The sequence below is a fragment of the Chelonoidis abingdonii genome, chromosome 1 (genome assembly GCF_003597395.2).
Source record: "Chelonoidis abingdonii isolate Lonesome George chromosome 1, CheloAbing_2.0, whole genome shotgun sequence".
NCBI lineage: Eukaryota > Metazoa > Chordata > Testudines > Testudinidae > Chelonoidis > Chelonoidis abingdonii.
Genome location: NC_133769.1, coordinates 11614758 through 11627020, shown reverse-complemented (window position 1 = coordinate 11627020; position 12263 = coordinate 11614758). Strand labels below are relative to the sequence as shown.

General features: G+C 45.2%; 1 protein-coding gene across 5 annotated transcripts in view; it reads left to right on the top strand.

The window, feature by feature from the left end:
* The first annotated feature begins 10159 nt into the window (after window positions 1-10159).
* DENND6B (DENN domain containing 6B) overlaps window positions 10160-12263 on the top strand; it is a 31607-nt gene continuing 29503 nt past the window's right edge. For 3 of the 5 annotated variants that reach the window (XR_012655565.1, XR_004372273.2, XM_032769979.2), the window contains exons 1-3: window positions 10169-10203; window positions 10280-10322; window positions 12103-12215. The gene's annotated coding sequence lies outside the window, so the exon portion shown is untranslated. Of the gene's footprint in view, window positions 10204-10279; window positions 10323-12102; window positions 12216-12263 lie in introns of those variants that run through there. The other 2 variants (XM_032769980.2, XM_032769981.2) reach the window with 2 other exon arrangements.

Sequence of the window (12263 nt, the reverse complement as noted above, 5' to 3'; positions counted from 1 at the left end):
GGATACAGAGTGGGGGGGGCGCGGGCCCACGGGGAAGGGGTACAGGAGGCTGTGGGGGACAGGGTGAAGGAACCGGTGGGGGGACAGTGGGTATGGGGTGGTTGGAGGAGTGAGGGGGCTCTGGGGGTGTGGGGTGCAGGATGAGGGGGACCCTGGAGAGAACAGGGGTGAGGGGGCATGGGCTATGGGGATCTCTGGGGCCATGGGGAGTAGGGAGGTCATGGTTGTACAGGGTGAGGGGGGGCTCTGGGGACATGGAGGTGAAGGTTGGCATGGGGTGAGGGGGGCTTTAGGGCCTTGTTGGGTACAGGATGAGGGAATGAAGATAACTAAGGGGTATGGTGGGGAGGACAGGTATGGGCAAAGCGGGGCCATGGAGGTGAATGGGGGAGACTTGAAGGGAGGAAGCCATGGGGTGAGGAGGGGTTGGGGGGTATGGCATGAGGAGAATTGGGAAATACATCCCTCCACTTGTATGGGGGGCCATGGAGGTGAGGAGGGTCTGGGGGTATGAGGTGAGTGGGAGGTGAAGGAGCTACGGAGGGAGGCCTTGAGGGGGTGCATGGGCAAAGGGGGTCCATGGAGGCAAGTATGAGGAGCCATGAGGTCAGAGCTGTCCCTTGGATATGTTAATTGGGGCAACTGCTCTGGGTCCTGTGCTTTGAGGGATTCCCTGCTTCAGTGTGCCTGTGTCATGTGGGGGGTGCTAGGCTGGCCAGGGGAGCTGGGTTTAGGGGTGCTTGGGGGGCCAGGCCAGACTGGGGTGAGGTTAATGGTTTGGGGGGCTAGGCTGGCCAAGGAGTTAACAGGGGGCCTGGTGCCAGCAGTGGGGGTCAAGCCTGCACTCACCGGTGGGAAGCGCGCATTGTATTTCTTTTTCTTACTCGTCTACCGCCACACTGGCCTGGCACGTTCTAGTACCGCCAGAACACCTCAGGCTGACCCCATCCATTGCCCTTCTGCCCCGGACCCTTCCCTTTTCTGGGACCCTCCTGCACAGGGGTCCCCTCGCCCTTGGTACAGGTGTTACCCTGTGCCTCTCCATCGTCCGTCAGCCCCCTGCACTGGTGTCCGCTCTCCACACCAGATTTCACCTGTATAAAAAATGTTAAGGGGACCATACGGGCTGATTTGTCCGGGGCTCCACACTCTCCTACGGAAGACCCTGCATGGAGTGATGGGGGAGCTGAGGAGGGGAGGCCGTGGGGGTGGGGGCAGATGGCTATGGAGGTGAGGGGATGAGCAAGGGTAAACTTTGGCCCCCACCTGGGCCCAATGAGAATTCCCCATAAGGGATAGAGAGAATTGTTTGGGGATGGGGAACACTTAACTGAAAGGGCTTGAGTTGCCTCCTTGGGAGAACACGGAGCCTGAGAGGGGACCCTGTGGAGGAAGGGAATTGGAAGATACACAAAGGGAGCTAGGTGTATGGGACATGTGAGGCAGCTGAAGGCTTGAAGCACACCCTGCTCAGAGGAGAGCTTGAGGTCCCATCATAAGAAAGGATCTTGCAATATAGGCTTAACAGACATTTCCACTGATTGCACTGAACCCCAGGTTTGAACCCCATCTCCTGCCGGTAACTCACTGTGTGATCACAGGAACTACCCTTTTCTGTGTTGTTTATTTACAGTCTGTAAGATGGGGATGATCCTGACCTCTGACTCCTAGAGAATTGAGACTTAATTATTGTTATAGCACTTTGAGGTCCCTAGATGGGAGGAGCTAGAGGTCAAACTAGCCCATCCCTGCTTAGGAATTGTTTGGGTGAGTTTTTTGCTTCCTGGACATTTACATTTATTTTTACTTTCTGTGCAGTTTGAAAATAAAATATATATAAAAATAAAATAATTCCACCCTGCAATTCAGTCAGTTTTAGATTCCCAGTGGACTTGTTTCTTCACAGCCAGGTCTACTGAATCCTGGAGAGAACATGCAAATCTGGGGGCTGTTGTGGCATATCAGGATAATTCTTAGCATAAGTATTTCATAGATCCTAATGAATTTTTAACCGGAAAGAAGTTGAACTCTCACCCTTCATTACTTGGCAATGCAGCAAATCATCTTGAAATGGGATAGTCTCCTTCTGTTTGGTGTAAGGGCCTGGAGAAGCACTTATCTGACAGCACTAGGTGCCTGGAACATAGTGGGGCCATTTCAGGATTTTGGTGATGCCATATCCTCTTTTTACCAGTTTATATTTAGGATACACTACACTGTCTGGTCCTTCTCACCTTTGTGAGGAAGCAGAAGGGGAACCCCACAGTGTTATGTGCAGCAAGGGAGAGAGTTTGGGGAAGAGGAAGGATGTGTGTGGAATTAAGCATGGAAACTCAGAGTGTTTCCTGGGCGGGAAGGAAGCAAATGATTTGAGGACTCAAACTGTTGTGTTTTGGTAGAGAATTGTAAGAAGGTAATTTAAAAAAAATCTTAAATGGTTTTGAACCATTGAGATATACACTAGTTAGCGTCTTTAATCCTGTGATGTTGTTATCATTTCCCTAATCCTTCCACACAGATATCCGTTTCCCTCTTATTATCTCGCTGGTCTTAAATTAGGTCTTGATCCTGTGATTGACTCCACTCGGACAGGTCAGTGCATCCACACAAGGTCAATTACAGGGTCAGAACCTTAGACTGTAAGCTCTTTGGGGCAGGGAGAATGTCTTACAATATGTCTGTATAGCATCTGCTGTGATAGGACCTCAGTCCTGACTTGGTCTTTGGATGCTACTGTAATACCGCACCATTGAGATCACGCGATTAAAGAAATGTGTGTCTATATGTGGCCCAGTATGCTTCTGAAGAGATGTTTATACTTATGTCTACAGCAGCTGAGGAGGGTGCTTCCCAGCGGGGATAGACGGACACACACAAGCTCTGCTCAAGCTAGCGTGCACAATCCCACCCGACCACCTGGGTGTGGTACTTGGATGTCTAGCCTGAGCTGCAGCTTGCGTCACTGTGGCCACACTGCTCTTTTTAGCATGCTAACAGAGCTAACGTGTGCCTGTTTACCCATGCCTGGAAGCACTCTTCCAGCTGCTGTGCAGATCCTTGGACTGACATTTCATAAATACTTAGAAGAAGAATTTTGCCTTTGCCAGTGGCATTGCAAAATGGATATAGAGGTGGAGAGAAAAGCTTTTCTGCTTTGCCCAGGTTGGGTGTACACCATACTTCTTTGCACAACCCTCTGGCAATCTGTGCATGAAGATGCACTGGTGCCAAAAAAGGCTTTCGTTCTGCATGTTAGTGGAAATCCATTAAACGGCAGTGATGTGACTTATTCCAGAGTAGGTGTATTTCACATATGGCCACCACAGTTCTGCAGTAGAGGTAGATCTGGTTGGAGCAAGATTTGCATTCTGAGACCTGTAATTATTGTGGGCTGTGCCTGTGTATATGCAACAGGGAAGCTGCATTGTACTCCTTTGGATACAAATTAGGTGAAGGGCACTGGTTCTGCCAATTTGCCTAGAGCCTATGTTGAGACTAAGTTTGAGAATTCTTAGTGTGTTCCTTATCTTTGCCACTCTTTAGCACTGCCTGTTTGGCTTCTCAGTACATAAATGGGCACTGACATTGTTCCAACCCCTACCCACCCTTCAGATTTTGCCTTCCACATCTGAGACAGGAGAGTGAAAAATTATTCCTTCTGTGTACTTTGTAGACACAGAGTCATCCTGGGCACATTCATTCTAAATACTGGGATTTCTTAACTATTTACTGGACTTTATTTTATTTTTCAGTGCCTAACTAGGTTTTGGAGATGTATAAAAAATAAAAACATAGGAGACCTAATCAGCCTTGCTGTAAGGTTCTTCAAAACGGTACAGTCTCAAATATTTTTTTCTGAATAGAACTCTTCCGAATGGATCTGATTGGATGGAGCTTTCAGTGTTATTAAAATAAGTGCATTTCTTCCTTCCCCTTGCTGCTCTAGATCAGTATAAAAGCCATGTAATTGGAGCCATCCTGATGCACAGTTCTTGTCTTTTAACAACAATATGCGTGAAGGCAAGCCTAGTTTGTATTGTGGATCCATCAAATGGAATGGGAACTCTTAGTACACCTTTACAGCTGTCAGTGTACCCTAGAGATTGCACGTTTCCAAATGTTGCATGATTTGTATGCTGTGTGCACAGCAATCCCCAAGCACAGATATTCAATCAGTCTTGAATATAAAGAGTTCCATTGGCTTAAGTCAGGTCCTTGGTGGTGGTCAGACATATAATATAATACGAAGTGTAATAGGTGCTATGAAAGGAGGAATCAGCTGATTCAGGAATCAGATAGAATTACACTGGTTATGAGTCATGCACCAGCATGTTTCCTCAAATAGCCTATGAAGTGACTATCTCAGATCAGGGCAACTGCACCTGTATTTCCCCTCAGTGGTCCAGCAAGGGCACTCATTCTCAGACTTCCTGTTCCCCAGCTGTTGCCTCTCTTACGTGGAGAACTGCATCTCAATCCCTTCTGACCAGAGTATGTCCAGGCAGAACAGTTCCTGGCCTTCGCTATATTTCCAGCACAGATAGTCTGCCTAAACCAGGCCTGCACAACATACGGCCTGCAGGCCGCATGCAACCCGCGGAGGCTCACTGTGCGGCCCGAGGGGGGATTCTAAATCCCGTGCACATGGTGCTCTGCGGGCAGCCCAGAGCTCTTTGAATCCCAGCTGCGGCTGGGACTCAAAGGGGGCTCTGGGCTGCCTGCAGAGATTCCCAGCCACAGCTGAGATTTAAAGGGCTCAGGGCTCCCCACCGCCGTGAGCAGCCCAGAGCCCTTTGAATCCCGGCTGCAAGCTCCAGCGGATGGGCTGGGGCTGGTATTTAAAGGGCTTGGGCTCCCCTCAGCTGCCGGAGCTCTTGGCCCTTTAAATCCCTGCCCCAGCCCTGCAAAACTCCGGGTTCCTCCAACTGCTGGAGCCCCGGGCCCTTTAATTTGCCCCTGAGGGCTCCCAGCCACCTCTTCAGCTGGGAGCCCCTGGTTGATTTAAAATCAAATATCACCTCCCCACCTGCAACCTTCCTTTTTGGCTCACAGCTGTTTTGGTGGGGCGGCGATGGGGAAGGAGGGTTTGTTTCTGCAGGGCTGGGCGGTGCTGGGGCGGGGTTTTCTGCAGGGCTGGGAGGTGCTTGGGGGGGAGGGTGTTTCCGCGGGGCTGAGGGTTTCGGCCCTCAGCTGTTTTCTTTGGAGTAATGTGGCCCTCGCCGCTTTACGAGTTGTGCAGACCTGGCCTAAACAGACCTGCTTGCTTTTTCTTCAGAGACTGATAACAATGATTGTCAACAGTTGTAAGTTACTGCACTGTTCTTTCTAAGCAAGCCAAATGTAAGGTAAAAAGCGTTACGGAGAAGACGCATTAAAAACAATAAAAGAACTTACACACATGCTAATAAGCTTATCTGGACCTTCCGAGTTCCTAACATGGATTCTGGCAGATGAGTCCTTCAGTCCCCCACCCTACAGGAGACCCTGTGGTTATCAGTTCATCACAACTTCAGCTCAGAACAAGCACCCAGTCTTATGAGGCCTCAGTAGGCCAAGTCCTTCCAATCCTTCCCTAAGGATTGGGGCCCTCTGTGGACCAGAGGTCCTGTCTGTTTGCTGTATGAGGAAGAAGGTCCTGAGACACTTTAAACCCAGGCTTTTTATCCAAAAGTCTCTTCTTTGTCTCTTGGTTTCTGGAGAATTCAGTTTGAACTAGTGTCTGTATATATCCCTGCAGGGGTGGGTTCCAAGCCTGATAAAGGATGAAGTCCATTAGCACCCCCTTTCCTACTAGAGAAGGTCTGTACAATGTCACAACACATACACAATTACATTGTTAATACAATGTACCCCAAGATATTAACCTGTGTAAGTTTCTTAATTCCATAAGGCTATTACAGGATTTTGTCAGTCTGTCACTCTGACAACAAAAATAGGGAAATTTTCAAAATATTTCCCTATCTTTTTTTGTTTTTCTCTCTCCAGTTAACAGTTTGGAGTCTGTAGGTGCTGTTGGGAACAGATCTTACTAGCACTTTGCTTTTGAACTCTACAAGGGCCCTGACTGCTCGGCTGCTGCTGTCATAGAAACAGACAGTGGAGTGCTGAAAATGGGGTCTGGTAGTTCTAAAATAACCCATTTCACAAAAGCACAACCCCTCCCTTCCTAAACCCCTCCAAACACAGGCGCTTTGTGCAGCAGGGGCTATTTTAAACTACCAGACTCCATATTCAGGGTTACAGTTTGTGTTGCTATGACAGCAGCAGAGCACTGGGGACCCTTGTAGATTTCAATGGGGGAGCCTTAGTGGAATGGCCCTTTCTCAACAGTACAAGCAGGCTGCACACTGTTAACTTAGCTTTGGTGGGAGAGCTCCTGCTTCACAAAGAATACTGACTGACTTCAGCCAGTTGGGGCTCCTGTTTAGATTTCAAGGGATCTTTACAATGAAATGTTCCTTTTTATATACAGTATACATTTTTGCAATTGAAAAGTGCTATATCCTAAATATTCTGGATTTTTTTCATCCACAAAGTATTTAATGAGTATTAACTTATTCCCAACCTTCTCCTGGGTGGGTAAGTATTCTTAGCTCATTTTACTGGGGAAGCAGAGGTGTAGACGTTAAGGATCAGACTTCCAAAAGTGACCTTTGATTTTTGAGTGTCTCAGTGTTTGGATAGTCAGCCTGAGACATTTGGGCCTGATTTTCCAAACTGCTGATCGCCTGCAGCTCCAATTGAAGTAAATACTTAACATGTCTGAAAATCAGGCCTAAATAAGGGGGCCAACCTCACTGTCCATATTTGAGGATTTTGGTTTGAGTGGCTTGCTGGAGGCCATAGAAGATGTGGTATCAGAATTAGAATTCTGTTCCTGTCTTCCGGTCCAGCACTTAGACCACAAGCAGTAAGTCTTCCAGAAAGAGGGGTAGTACTGGATTCACGAACTGCTCGGTTGGCTGATCATTTGAGAATGAATAGACTTCAGGCATGCAGGACTCCACTCTTGTTGGACCCTCTGCTCCGTGTGTGATAAATTGGAAGTTACAGAAAGAAAAATTGGACTGAAGATCAAATTGGTCATAGCCATATGAGTTTGGAGTCAGCTGCTCATTGCAAAAATACATCAAGCATTTTATGAAAATAGTTACGCTTCTCCTGTGCAGTTCTAATACATCACATCTTGGTGTCTAAAAGAATAGATTCTTTGGCCTTGCTTTTATCACACATCTACCCCTTCACTGCTGCACTGTACCTATCATAACTTCACTCCTGGCATTCTATAGCTTATGCCTTTTTTGTGTGGTGAGGCTGTACTGTCAGCGTAGTCTCTAATAGTTAGCTTGACTCATTTTCAGAAGCTGATTAGGCCAGCCTGCCAAAGAAGCTGTGAGTAATTACTAGAGCTAGGATGGGCTTGATCCTGTGAACCTTCAAAGCTCTGGCTTGAAGCCCAGAGTAGCTATTAATAGACAGGTAGGAGAAGCCAAGTTTTGAAAACAGCTTCTGATTTGAGTACCAGGTGGTTTTCATACTGTCCTGAAACAGAACTACCTCCTGAGACCCTCAGAATTAGACTGTGCCTAGAAAATCCCTGTCTTGTAGGTCATCCAGTACAAGTTGCTTTCAAAGTGCCACTAACCTGCCTACCTAAAATTCCCCCCTGCAATTTCACTTGGCTACGTTATTCTTCATTTTCTGTCCAGAAGGGCTGTTTGGGGCAGCTGCTGCATGGTTTATTAATAAAGTGTTGTAAATACTTTAGGATCCATCTGGGTAAAAGGTGGGATATAAAGCTTAATATCATTATCGCTGTGTCAGAATTCTTCACGTCTCTTTGTATTTGTGATTGAGATTATTGTTCTGGAAAGAATCTTGCTAGTGTATGTCAGTTGCACACAGATATTTGTACTTGCCACTGAACTGAGAAATGCTGAATGAGTTTACTTCTCCTTAGCTGGGTTATGCTGTCTACAGGCACATAGATGCAACGCTAGCAGCTCTTAAATATTTCAGGTACAAAATGGAATTTGTTTTCAATTTAGATACCGTACATAGAATCAGTCTAGGTTCTTTTGCATTTGAAGCATTAGGTGACAAATCCCATTGACTTTATAGTATAATTCTTTAGGCATTTGAGGTTGGAGTCAAACATACAACATGCCTCATCAATCTGTTAGAATTCTTTGAGGGTGTCAACAAGCTTGTGGACAAGGGTGATCCAGTCGATACAGTGTACTTGGACTTTCAGAAAGCCTTTGATAAGGTCCCTCACAAAAGGCTCTTAAGCAAAGTAAGCTGTCATGAGATAAGAGGGAAGGTTCTATCATGAATAAGTAACTGGTTAAAAGACAGGAAAGAGAGGTTGAGAATAAATGGTCAGTTTTCACAATAGGGAGAGGTAAATAGTGGTGTCCACCAGGGGTCAATACTGGGATCTGTGCTGTTCAACATATTCTTAAATGATCTGGAAAAGGGGTGAACAGTGAGGATGCAAAATTTGCAGGTAATACAAAACTACTCCAGATACTTAAGTCCAAAGCTGACTGCAAAGAGTTACAAAGGAATCTCACAAAACTGGGTGACCGGGCAACAAAATACAAGATGAAATTCAATGTTGATAAGTGCAAATTAATGTATATTGGAAAAATAATCCCATCTGAACATACAAAATGATGGGATCTACATTAGGTGTTACCACTCAAGAAAAAGATCTTGGTGTCATTGCGCATAGTTCTCTGAAAACATCTGCTCAATGTGCAGCGATAGTCAAAAAACTAATAATGTTAGGAACCATTAGGAAAGGGATAGATAATAAGACAGAAAATATCATAACATCACTACATAAATCCCTGGTATGCCCACACCTTGAATACTGCATGCATTTCTGGGTGCCCCATCTCAAAAAGATATATTAGAATTGGAAAATGTACAGAGAAGGGCAACAAAAATGATTAAGGGCATGGAATGGCTTCTGTGTGAGGAGAGATGAATAAGATTGGGACTGATCAGTTTACAAAAGAGACAACTAAGGGAGTGTGTATGATAGAGATCTATAAATAATGAATGGTATGGAAAAAGTGAATAGGGAAGTGTTATTTACCCCTTTACGCAACACAGGGAACGGGTCACCTGATCAAATTAATAGGCAGCAGGTTTAAAACAAACAAAAAGAAATACTACTTCACACAGTGCACAGTCAACCTGTGGAACATGTTGCTATAGGCTATTGTGAAGGCTAAAAGTATAACTGCATTCAGAAAAGAATTAGATAAGTTATTGGAGCACAGGTCCATAAATGGCTATTCGCCAAGATGGTCAGGGATGGAATCCCATGCTCCAGGTGTCCCTAAATCTCCAGCTATCAGAAGCTGGAACTGGCTGACAGGGCTTAGATTACTCAAAATTGTCATGTTCTGTTCATTCCTCTGAAATGAAGGCACTGGCCATTGTCAGACGACAGGATACTGGGATAGATGGACTACTGGTCTGACCTAGTATGGCCATTCTTACGTTCTTATATGTTTGCTGTTCCATTGCGGTGGTCACAGGATATGGTTCCCTCTGCAGCCTTCTGAACACTTGGACCATTTTAAAGAAACATAGGTGCTACCTTAGCCAGGTTCAAAAGCAGAAAAAAACAACTATAGATATAGGCCCATGCTCAAGTGCTGTCCTGAATGGAGATGTTTTCCTGAATTGGGGCCATAAAGAGGAAGGGACTTGGAAACAATTTCAGGCTGAATGAGGATAGTTCTTTTTGGCTTGCTCTAGAGAGCACAGTCACCAAATCAGCAATCTCTGCTATCAGGTTTAAGCTTCAGGCTACTTAGTTTTTAAAGTTCAAAGAACTGCTAGTTTTTAAGCCAGGGATGTCAGAATTAAAATGTGAACAATTCTTTCTGTCTACAGATTGGTTTATCTAGTAAATGTGGCTTCTGCCACAGGCTGCCTTTTGATAACTCACTGTACTATCAGGTTCTAAATGGGTATGTTTACCTGTTAATAGTGTGAGCTAGAGTCTGTGGATTATATAACCTGATTTTTTCTTACAGCCAGGAAGCAATGTACATTTAAAAACATTGGCCTGGTGGGGGTGAGTTTTGGGGGACGTAGCAATGGCCGGAGTCTACAGCTTGTTATCTCTTGTTTGTTTTGCAGTTGGTATATCCTTATGACTTCAGACTGACAGAAAAAGAGGTAGGATTGTTTCTTCAGTTTTTAAGATCAGTAGGTGTCATAGAGGTGTCTTACAATGTGTTCTTATTTGTTACAGAAAACCAACATCTGCTACTTGTCCTTCCCAGACTCCTACTCAGGTAGGTGGCATCTGTGGGCTCTGCATGGAGAATGAGGATGGTTCCTGTTGTTGTGAAAGAGACATTAAGGCTCATATTAGAAAGAGTGAGTCAGCATCTGTAATGTAGCAGAGAGAACAATGGGCTGTATCTTCCAGAATGAAGACCTCAGAGAGCACTCTGGCATCAGGGCTGCATGGAGAGGTTTCCAGTTGAATTTTGATCCTTATCTAAATAGATGCAGAACCTGTGATCTAGTGGCTGACTGGAGAATTTCTCTATGTGCAAGCTTTGCTCATGCTTTTCAGGTGCCAGGAAAAAGTATTAAAAATAGTAATAGGGCTAAATTTCCCCAGACTTGCAGCAGTCCATGCTGATATCAGCATTTTGATGCAGAAGATGGCTCAGCACAGGGAGAAATGTACTTAGCTTTTCTGGGGAAGGGTTTCTCTCCGAACAAAACACAACAAATTCAGAGTCTGTGTTTGCAAATCAGAAAGATAGCTATGAGATGGAAAGTTGGATTAGGCCACTTCCAGTAAATCCCTCCGTGATTGTTTCCTACAGTCTGCTCTCCAGGGCTTTGGCCAGTTGAGTTTTAATTGTCTTTAGAGATGGTGCTTCCACCACTTCCTTTCTGAACCCTTTCTACTTCTGCTGTCTATCCCAAATTTTTTTGTTCTTAGTGTTATCCGTTTATTTCTGGCTGTATTCCTTCATAACACACAAAATCATCTCTTTCCTTCCCTGGGGCTTAAGCATCTACAAAAATGTGAAGGGTGTATCATGTCTCACCCCTATGGAGTGCATTAGTTATTGATTAGCCTAAATTAGTGTTTAGTGAAGTTTTACATATGTAGCTCTTTCATCATAAATCAGTCCTTCCAGCTTCCTGCTGTAGTTGCTGTGGGTTGCACGTGTATATTAGAGATGAGAATGGCAGCATGGTAGAACTCTGTGGGTTGCATTTTGCCCATCCTTGGACTGTCGAGTCAGTTTTCTATAGACCTGAATATCAGTCTCAGTTTGGCTCTCCTTTCACATGCATGATGATGATTTGGAGCCTCAAATGATGTGAACTCACTTTGCACATATTCTGTGTGTCTCTGCCCATCCCTCCAATCTCATAGACTCATAGGTCAGAAGGGACCAATATGATCATCTAGTCTGACCTCCTGCACAAGGCAGGCCACAAAACCCTACCCATACACATTTATAACAACCCCGAACCCATGACTGAGTTATTGAAATCCTCAAAATTGAGATTTGAAGACCTCAAGCTGCAGGGAATCCACAGCTTGAGAGAATTTCTCTGGAGAGAATTTCATGCTCTTGTACCATGTGCAAAGTGTTCTCAGTGTGGGGGTTCCCAGCTGGGGAACTCACTCAGCTTGGCCATTTGCCAGAACAAGTACATCCTGGCTCTCGGGGTATGGTGCACTGGCTGTATTTTCAGCCAAGCCTTTATGCAGTTTTGGATTAAAACTATATATGTGTAGGTTTCCAATCTAGTGGATGGTAGATGGAGGGCTGCAGCTGCTCAGTGTGGACAATACTGGCTGATGTTTTTAATGTTCCCAGCAAATGAGTGCATAATAAATACATCAATACAAATTCCTGTGATCTGCTGCATCTCCTTCCTAATTGATCTTATGTTTTGCTGTTGTGCTCTCACTGCTAATTTGAGTTTGATATATTTTAACTGGTTTTTACTTCCTTAAATTTTTTGATAATCGAAGTCCCTAGTCCTTTCTTTACTGAACCTTCTTCTTGAGTGTGTGTGATCTTGTCTCTGTCTCAGGCGGCCTAGGAGATAGTCAATTTAGCTTCCGTCTCCGTCAGTCTGGGGGGCAGAGAAACACTCATTTTGGGGATGATGGCGAATATAACAGAGAAGCCCCCCTAACACTACAGGTCAGTTATTGCACAGTATGCAGCTTGCACCTGCGAAATGAACAATAG